This window comes from Dipteris shenzhenensis, chromosome 3 (assembly GCF_047967505.1).
Source record: "Dipteris shenzhenensis isolate YYH24624 ecotype China chromosome 3, Dip_SZ_1.0, whole genome shotgun sequence".
Taxonomy (NCBI): Eukaryota; Viridiplantae; Streptophyta; class Polypodiopsida; order Gleicheniales; family Dipteridaceae; genus Dipteris; species Dipteris shenzhenensis.
Window position 1 is genome coordinate 54,025,328 of NC_141598.1, and position 9,849 is coordinate 54,035,176.

Here is a 9,849-nt window from a genome sequence, read left to right on the forward strand (position 1 = left end):
GTGCAAATCCTTTTGTATGCACGTGTGTGCCCCTTGTTTCTTATTTTTGAATTAACTCTTATGTACAAATCCTTTTTCAGAGTCTCTCTCTCTCTCTCTCTCTCTCTCTCTCTCTCTCCATGCATGCATACATATATATATGAATGAATTATTGAAAGAGAGAGAGAGAGAGAGAGCGCGCGCACACACACACACACACATGCATGCATGCATGCACTCGCTCGCCTGCCTACCTCTACACCCGCCCGCCACCCATTGGCGTGCACACATGCATGCTCATGTGTGGGCGCCTGATCCTATGACTTTATGTGCGTGTGTATACATATCTACTTATTGCTTTAACAAGTATTGTCATACTGTTAATTGACTACTTTCAATAACTTATATACTGGTGAGTGCACGCACATATGAGATGGTAGCAAATAGAATGCTAATCTTACCATGTCTTAATCCATTTCTTGTCTTTTATGTTATAATACATTTGACCCATTTATTCCATATTTGTGAATAAAACGCTACAGCTGTACTTAGGAATGAAAGGTATCCGTCTTAAAGCGTCACTATTTGTGAAATGCAATTTAATTTTGAGCAACTCAAGTGCAATCAAAGTCTCAGTTTCTTGTTATAAGCTAATAAACCATAGATCATATACATACATATTTATTGATTTGCAACCTATTTCTACTTTAATTGCTAGACAATATGCTTCATACAAGGTCACCAAGATTGCCCTAGGGCTTGAACTTAGAACGAGCACAAACTCACCCATACATTTTATGGCTTGGTCATCATATGTTTTTACAATTGCATAGCCCTTACGTTTGTGGGGATGACCTTACATCTTTAAGAGCAATTTTTTCTCACAAGAGGACAATTCTTTTAAACATGGTAATCGAAATGTAGCTATGCAGCACCATCTCTACGATTTGGTGCCATGATGCTTGTTGTAGTGAGGTTTTTTTTTGTAGTAGTGGTGTGCAAGAAAAATGTAGAAGGGTATATACTCATGGTCATACTTGAAAGACTAAAATTTTTAGACTTGGGATGTTGGTAGACTCGATTAGCATTGGAGATGACAATTTCTTATGTGCGATCAGCTTTGTGCATACTGCAATGGTTGATTCATGCCTGGCATGTACAAATTGTAGATTGTCTTTTGAAATTCATAAGATGGCTATCATGGTGTACATATCGTCAAAGAATAATTATGTGACGTACAATACTTGGCCACTATGCACAAATTGCTTGTTTGCAACTGGTGTCCTTATTGGAACACACTCCTCCTCATAAGGTAAGTGCATGACATAGGAGTTTATATATTATATAAAGTTAGACTGTATCCAACCTTGCAAATTAGGATTTCACAAGTAAAACCGGGATTTACAAAATTCATATAGAACTTATCTCCTAATGGAGTGGAGGTTGCAATACATTAAAAGTTGCATTGAGTAGTTGGCTTCGTGTAGGAGGATTTGGGTCCATGTATGTAAATATATGTAAAGGAATTACAATCAATCTAATCCTCTTCTTGCAGGGGTCCTTGTTCTTTTTTTTTTGGCCGCCTTCTTAAATTTTTTTAATGAAAATTTTTAAAATTATGGAGCCAATCTCAACAATTGATCTAATGTAATCCCTATCAATTCTTGTTTTAGAGCTTCACATTGCTTTATATAGAATCCCACATTGGAAAAATCTACACACCATTAGGGGAAAAATGTGTTACAAGATTGTCATTTGTAGACAATATCACATTGCATCACATATGGAATGATGGGATGCAATATGTGCTTTTTTTAAAAATGGAGTGCTATGATTTGAAAAGAATACCCTCATGATTCAGAGTGGGGAGAAAAATGCATTGTTAATGCTTAGGATGGAAAAGGAGCAGTTGAGCAAGTTGAGGAAGGATACACTACTATGTTGAAAGGGAACGTGCATGGAGGTGACACCCAAAAGCTATAATAGCTAACTAGTCACTAAGAAATGTTACTTTTGTAACATTTATTGTAGAGAAAGAGATCTTTCTTAGTCCATACAAGAATATGCATCGGGTCTATCTAATAGGCTCACCTAGCCCAAAACAAATAACATTCTGCCAAATGGTAGAAGGGCACTGCTGAGACTCGTAGAAAAGAGGCATGAAGAGAGGTGGCCATGTAAATAGCACACCCTACCCTCAGCTAAGATATTTCCACGACCCAATATTAGCCCCTCTAGACCAATGTTGCACTACTTGTTATCGATGGAAGAATTTCTTATTTCTTCCTTAGGCAAGGGTCCTTCATGCTGCATCATTGAAGGGAGGAGAACATATGAGGCCAAAGATAGAACACAAGCTAGAGGATCCAATCATAGGAGGAGATGCCATATAGAGAAACCACTTCTTTTGAGCCTATGCATACTATATGATCCATGCTCTCCTCATCACTGAACTAACATGCTTGCATCAAGCCAAATGTTTCCATATAAACTTTTAGCTTGGCAACATTTTGCTTGATTTTACTTCAAAGGGTGCATGTTAATTTGGAATCATTGATTGGGGAATGACAATATATATATTAGAAGAGAATAGAAAGGACTTCATAAAAAGGAAATAGATGTCTGACAAAACTAAGGAGGATTTTGGTACAATGGATTCTCTAGCACAAGCTCCACGTGAGTATGTTCCCCACAAACTAAATGGATTTTCCACGTGAGATTGATACAAATGAATATCTAATTCAGATTCTAGAGAATAGCATTGTTGCCATTCAGATGAGATTGGCACTAGTGCCATGCAACACAAACTCACACGGGGAATGGCACCAATGCCATTTTAATCAATGTAAGTTTCTTGTAAGTTTATGGAGAATGGAAGTGGTGCCAATCACTCATAAATATTATACATAAGTCTTTCACATTTGTTTCACTGATGCCAATCTACATGTGATTGACATAAATCTTCTAGATAAACCATTCATTTTTTCCCACTCTACATGTGATGGACATAATCTTCTACATAAATTATTCATTTTTTTCCAATTATTGACTTTAGAATCGCACTGATGATGGTTAGAAGCTGGTTCCAATCATAATGTTTCTAACATAAATCTTTCCCATTCATTCACACATTTTTAATGGAAAATGGCACTAATGCCAAGCTCACATGGAGACTGATACCAGTGCCATTCCCTAGAATCTAAACTAGAATTGCACTTGTGCCAATCACTCATAAATATTAAACATAAATCTTCCACATTTGTTTCCAATCTACATGTGATTGACATAAATCTTCTACATAAATCATTAATATTTTTCCAATATTTGGAAAATTTCCCATGTTTATTAACTTTGGAACGGCACTCTACCTGTGAGACATAAATCATTCTTTTTTTCCCCAATATTTGGAAAATTTCCCATATTTTGGACTTTAGAATGGCACTGGAATAAAACTTACTCATAAATCTTTGACATTTTTCACATAGAATGGGACTCGTCCCAATCTACATGAGCCTAACATAGATCTTTCCCATTTTTCACACATTTTTTATGGAAAATGGCAATGATGCCAAGCTCACATGGAGGCTGGTGCCCCTGCCATTCCCTAGAATCTCAACTCGAACATTAGCACCAATGCCATTCTCTAGGTCCTAAAATGAGATTGATATAAATCTAATGAGGGTTAATGTTCATACTAATTTTATATTATGTTAATGAGGGTTAATGTTGCCATCCTAATTTTATTTTATTCTATGCTATCTATTTATTTCACTTTCATGAGTATTTTTGAGACCACAAAAAAAGATATTTTTAAGGCTCCTCTAGAGCTTGTTCACACGGACCTCTGCGGAAAGATGGAGATGGAAGCTTTGGGTGGCTACTACTTCATGATGCTGATCGATGACTACAGTAGAAGGATATGGATATACTTCCTGAAGACTAAAGATGAGGCTTTTAGTAAGTTCAAAGAATGGCATGTAATGGTCGAGAAAGAATCGGGGAGGAAGGTGAAGAAGTTGAGATCAGACAGAGGTGGTGAGTTCACATCAAGTGAATTCGAAAGTTACTGCAAAAGTCACGGGATCAAGAGGCAGAAACCCCTGCCACATACATCATAGCAAAATGGAGTAGCAGAGCGCAAGATGCGCGTCATTTGCAAAATGGGCAAGAGTATGATGAAAGGGGAAGATTTGCCAAAGACTTTCTGTGCTGAAGCATGTAACACGGCAGTTTACATTCTGAATCGTAGCTACACGAAGGCTGTGAATGAGATGACTCCACTGCAGGCCTTTTCTGGTAAGAAACCTTCAGCTGCACATTTCAAAGTTTTTGGATGTGACTGTTTTGTGCATGTCCCTGATGCGAACAGGACCAAATGGGAACTGAAGAGCCGGAAGTGTATTTTCTTGGCTACACTGAAGAGGCGAAGGGTTACCGTCTCTATAATCCTGTTACCAAGAAGGTAATAGTAAGTCGTGATGTGGTCTTCTCAGAACAGCCACATCAATTGGAGGAGGATGATTTCTTCCCAAACAACCAGGACCAGAATATCCATCCAGTACAACCACCAACAGCAGACCAAACTCCCCCAACGGTGCTTGGGAGGATTCAAGATATAGAAGAGGGAGAAGAGCCTGTGGAACCACAATGGCAACGGCCATTCCTGAAGTGGGTAAAGCAGCTTTTGGATGGTAGAGAACCTCCAGCCATTGAGGAGGAACCATCCGAACACCGCCGGTCCAAGAGATTAGAGGAGCAAAGAAGGGCGCAGGAACACTTGGTCAACTATGCTTTGATGATAGAGGTGATCCGTGCTGAAGAACCCAAGTGTCTTGAAGAGGCACAGGGTGATGATAGGTGGATGGAGGCTATGCAGTCGGAGTATGGCTCCATAATGAAGAACAACACTTGGGACCTTGTGGATCGACCACCAAAACACAAGGTCATTGGCACCAAGTGGGTGTACAAGACCAAGTACAAGTCCGACGGCACATTGGATAAGTACAAGGCTCGGCTCGTGGCAAAAGGATTTGCACAGGTACATGGTTTTGATTATTAGGATACTTTTGCTCCCATAGCTCAACTAACCACAATTCGTAGTGTTTTGGCTTTAGCAGCACAGGGAAGTTTGGCCCGTGTTTCAGATGGATGTAAAATCCGCCTTTCTGAATGGAGATCTCAAGGAGGAGGTATACGTGGAACAACCACCAGGTTTTGTGATCCCTGGTTCGTAAGGCAAAGTCTGTAAACTAAAGAAGGCACTTTACAGACTGAAACAGGCCCCACGAGTGTGGTACCAGCAGATTGATGCCCACTTTCTGCAAAACGGGTTCAGGAGGAGGCCATCTGATGCAAATTTGTATATCTTCAAAGAAGGAGGTAGGTGTATGATCGTGGTCCTTTATGTGGACGACCTTATCATAACAGGGAACCATGAAGAAAAGATCTTGCAGACAAAGCAATTGCTAGGAAGAGAGTTTGAAATGACAAACCTTAGAATGATGCATTTCTATTTGGGGATTGAAGTTTGGCAAGAGCCAAAATAGATCTTCATCTTACAGCTGAAGTATGTTGGAGAGATACTAAAGGCATTTGGTATGGCTGAGTGTAAGACAAATGGTACCCCTATGGAGGTTGATGTGAAGCTCTCAAACGAGGATTCATCACCACTGGTGGACGAAGCGAAGTACAGAAGGCTTGTGGGCAGTTTGATCTACTTGTGCAACACGTGGCCGGACATCAGCTTTGCGACTGGTGTACTAAGAAGGTCTTCCAATAAGCCCCAGTAGAATCATTGGAGGGCGGGGATGCAAGTGTTAAAATACATCAAAGGCACTCTTGATTATGGCATCACCTATACCAAGGGCAACATCTTGACCAGATTCTGTGACTCGGATTGGGTAGGAGATGTGGACAGGAGGACATTAGTGATAGATTACTGTTTCTCACTTGGATCTGGAGTTGTGTGATGGGTCAGCAAGAAGCAACCTACAGTTGCTCTTTCTTCTACCGAGGCTGAGTACAAATCAACATGTTTTGCTTCTTGTGAGGCAGTCTGGTTGAGGAGGATTTTAGGGGACATGGGTGCAGTGCAAAACAAGCCTACACAGTTATCATGTGACAATCAGAGTTGCATGGTGATTGCAAAGAACCCTATGTTCCATGCTCGCACAAAACACATTGAGATTCAATATCACTTTGTACGTGAGCTCATCATGGATGGAGAGGTCGACTTGGTGTAGTGTCCAACTACAGAGAATGCTGCGGACATCTTCACAAAGGCTCTTGGAAGAGACTTGCTGGAGAGGCATCTTGATCAACTTGGCATTGGGCCAAAAAAGTAAGTTCACTTGCAGGTGGACATTGAGGGGGGGTGTTAGATATCAATGCTCCACTCTCATGTTACTACGCGAGAGCTAGATAACTCTACTTGTAAGCCCCCCATATGAGGAGAAGGCATTTGAGTAGCTCAGTTATTTGGTAGGTCCTGGTTTGGACACCAGATGGGGGCCATGTGTGGCCTGATGGCTAGATGGCTTCAGATAGAGTTGGCACACTACCAACTAGGCTACATGCATGTGCGGGAGGGCATCCCATGACTGACCACACTGAGGGTAGATGGAGCATTTCCTGGGGCAGCCCACTCTCGGGTTGCGGGGCTCGTTTGGAGCCCCAAATAATCCTTGATGGCTCTAGGCTGAACATCAATTGTAGGTCAGTTGCTCTATTTTGTGCCACGGTTCTATCGTGTGGTCGGTGGCCTATTTGGGACCGGACCTCTAGTCGACCGTTTTGGGTGGACTGGGTTGGTCACCAATTGGGTCTAACCGACTACGACTGTTGGCTATAGAAGATCAAGCCCGTGAAGCCCATTATCATCATTGGCTATAGCAACCCTGATTCCTTAGCATCCAGCCTCCGTCCTCTATTGTTTCCAATGTGCCATTGAAGCTCCTCTCATAGGAGCGCACGGCTGGGAGGCAGCACCATCTATTGTATCAGTTTTATAGTAATCAAAATTTTTTATTCTCCATACTATCTGATTTTCTCTCTTGCATATGAGATCCTGTTATCTGTTGAGCATAGACGTTGTATCGTTTTCTTACATTGAACACCTATTTCATTAATTTTGGACTCTTGCACTGTCCAAATTCATTTTGTGAGATAATTTTGGATAAAACATTTCAAAAAAAGAGGCTCTTATAAAACAAAACATTGAGTCAAAAAGGAAGATTTTAAAAAATCAAATTAGAAAAAATGACCAGATTTTATTAAAACTAGAGTACATTAAAAATAGAGTACATCACATTGTTAAAAGAGACAAAAAGTAAGATTTTAAAAAATCAAATTAGAAAAAATGGCGTGACATGTTATGAAAACTAGAGTACATTTCAAAAAGAGCACATCACATTTGTAAAGAAGTAGATCATATTACTCAAAGCCATATGGTGTCAAAAAACACCTTAATACAGTCTCTCTTAACATCATCTTAACATTACATTTGTACAAGAAGTAGATCATATTACTCAAAGCCATATGGTGTCAAAAAACACCTTAATACAGTCTCTCTTATCTTCTTAATCACACTAAGTCTAGAAGATCTCATCATTGGTCTCTCTTATCTTCTCAACAACCCAATCTTTCACTGCCTCCACAGCTGTATCCTCAACATAATTACATGCGAAGAAGAAATTTAAGCAATCACAAATTGTTTCTTTATAATTTCTCTGAGAGGCTCTTATTGTTCTCTCAGCATCGGCATCAAATCGCCCATGACGAGAGCTGCGATAACGCAGGTTACTTAAGAAGTCTAATAGATCTTGTCGTGCTTTTATCATACGTCTTAAAAGTCTTTCACTCTCTGCTATCTTGAGAGTCTCCTCCCTCTCTGCGTGCCTTTGTGCAGCAAATTCCTCTCTCTCCATGTGTGTCAAAGGAGAACCTTGTCGAATTTTGGCCTCTCTGTGCTCCTTGGTTAGCAATCCATTCTTTGAGATTGTTAATTCCAAACTCCACGTCTTCGACAATGCCAAGGACATCCATGGGTGGGGAGATGATAAAGAAAGGGAGATGGACTATGATGCAAGAAAGAAGAGAGTGTCTGCGAAAGGACTACGATGGAAGAATACAAGTTAATGAGAAGCACTAGGATGGATGAAAGAAGAAAATGTTTGTGGAAAAAACTAGGATAGAAGAATACTTGGTTATCAGGATGGATGAAAGAAGAGAGTGTTTGTGGAAGGACTATGATAGAAGAATACAAGTTACTCAGAAGGACTAGGATGTAAGAAATAAGAGAGTGTTTGTGGAAGGACTAGGATGGAAGAATACAAGTGCACTAAGGCACGATGTGTTCACTATGATAAGGATAAGGGTTGGAATAAAGTGAGAGGCACGATGTGTTCACTATGATAAGGATAAGGGTTGGAATAAAGCGAGTGGAGATTGAATGCTCTACTTTAAGTGAGTGGAGTTGATAAGGATAAGGGTTGGAATAAAGTGAGAGAAGCATTGCGAATGCTCTACTTTAAGTGAGTGGAGACTGTCCAACTGAATAAAATTCTCATCACACAAGGATTTATTTCCAAATAATCACATCATCACACATTCATATCATAAAATTGTGTGCATGAAGAAATATATTACAAATATTACATCATCACATATTCATATCAAAATTCTCATCACACAAGGATTTATTTCCAAATAATCACATCATCACACATTCATATCATAAAATTGTGTGCATGAAGAAATATATTACAAATATTACATCATCACATATTCATATCAAAATTCTCATCACACAAGGATTTATTTCCAAATAATCACATCATCACACATTCATATCATAAAATTGTGTGCATGAAGAAATATATTACAAATATTACATCATCACATATTCATATCAAAATTCTCATCACACAAGGATTTATTTCCAAATAATCACATCATCACACATTCATATCATAAAATTGTGTGCATGAAGAAATATATTACAAATATTACATCATCACATATTCATATCAAAATTCTCATCACACAAGGATTTATTTCCAAATAATCACATCATCACACATTCATATCATAAAATTGTGTGCATGAAGAAATATATTACAAATATTACATCATCACATATTCATATCAAAATTCTCATCACACAAGGATTTATTTCCAAATAATCACATCATCACACATTCATATCATAAAATTGTGTGCATGAAATAATTATATAAATATCATCAGTAAATGCCACTTAAGTAATAAGTCACAAATTCGTGTATAATCAACAAAAACTACAAACACAACATCATACATGCATCACAACTCTTGTGATGCTTCTAGTGGAGACTATGGCAACTCTTCTGATGCTTCCAATGGAGGCTGTGGTGCTGTAGATGTACACTCAGTTTCTACTTCTTTTGTAGTATGTAGTGCTTTCAGAGTAGACTCAGTATCCTCTTCCTTAAATGCAAGCGGAGGTGGTGGCAACTCTTCTGATGCTTCCAGTGGAGGCTGTGGTGCTGTAGGTGTACACTGGGTCTCTACTTCTTCTGTAGTGTGCAGTGCTTTCATAGTAGACTCAATCTCCTCTTCCTTAAAGGGAAGCTCTGATATTGCTTCAGTTGCACGTTGTATTCTAATGGCAGCAATTAGGTCTCAAATAATTTCAGCCCTAAACAATTGTATATCCTCCTCTGAATATTTGAGCTCCAAAGAGTCTTCCGATGAGATCTGTGGCTTAAGTGAGAAAATTTCTTTGAAAATCAACATGCAGTTGTAGGCAACTCTCCACCCACAACTATGCCCATCTTCCTGCTCTACTACTAAATGCTTTTGGAAGTCTACCGAGTCTTTGTACTGTCCTGT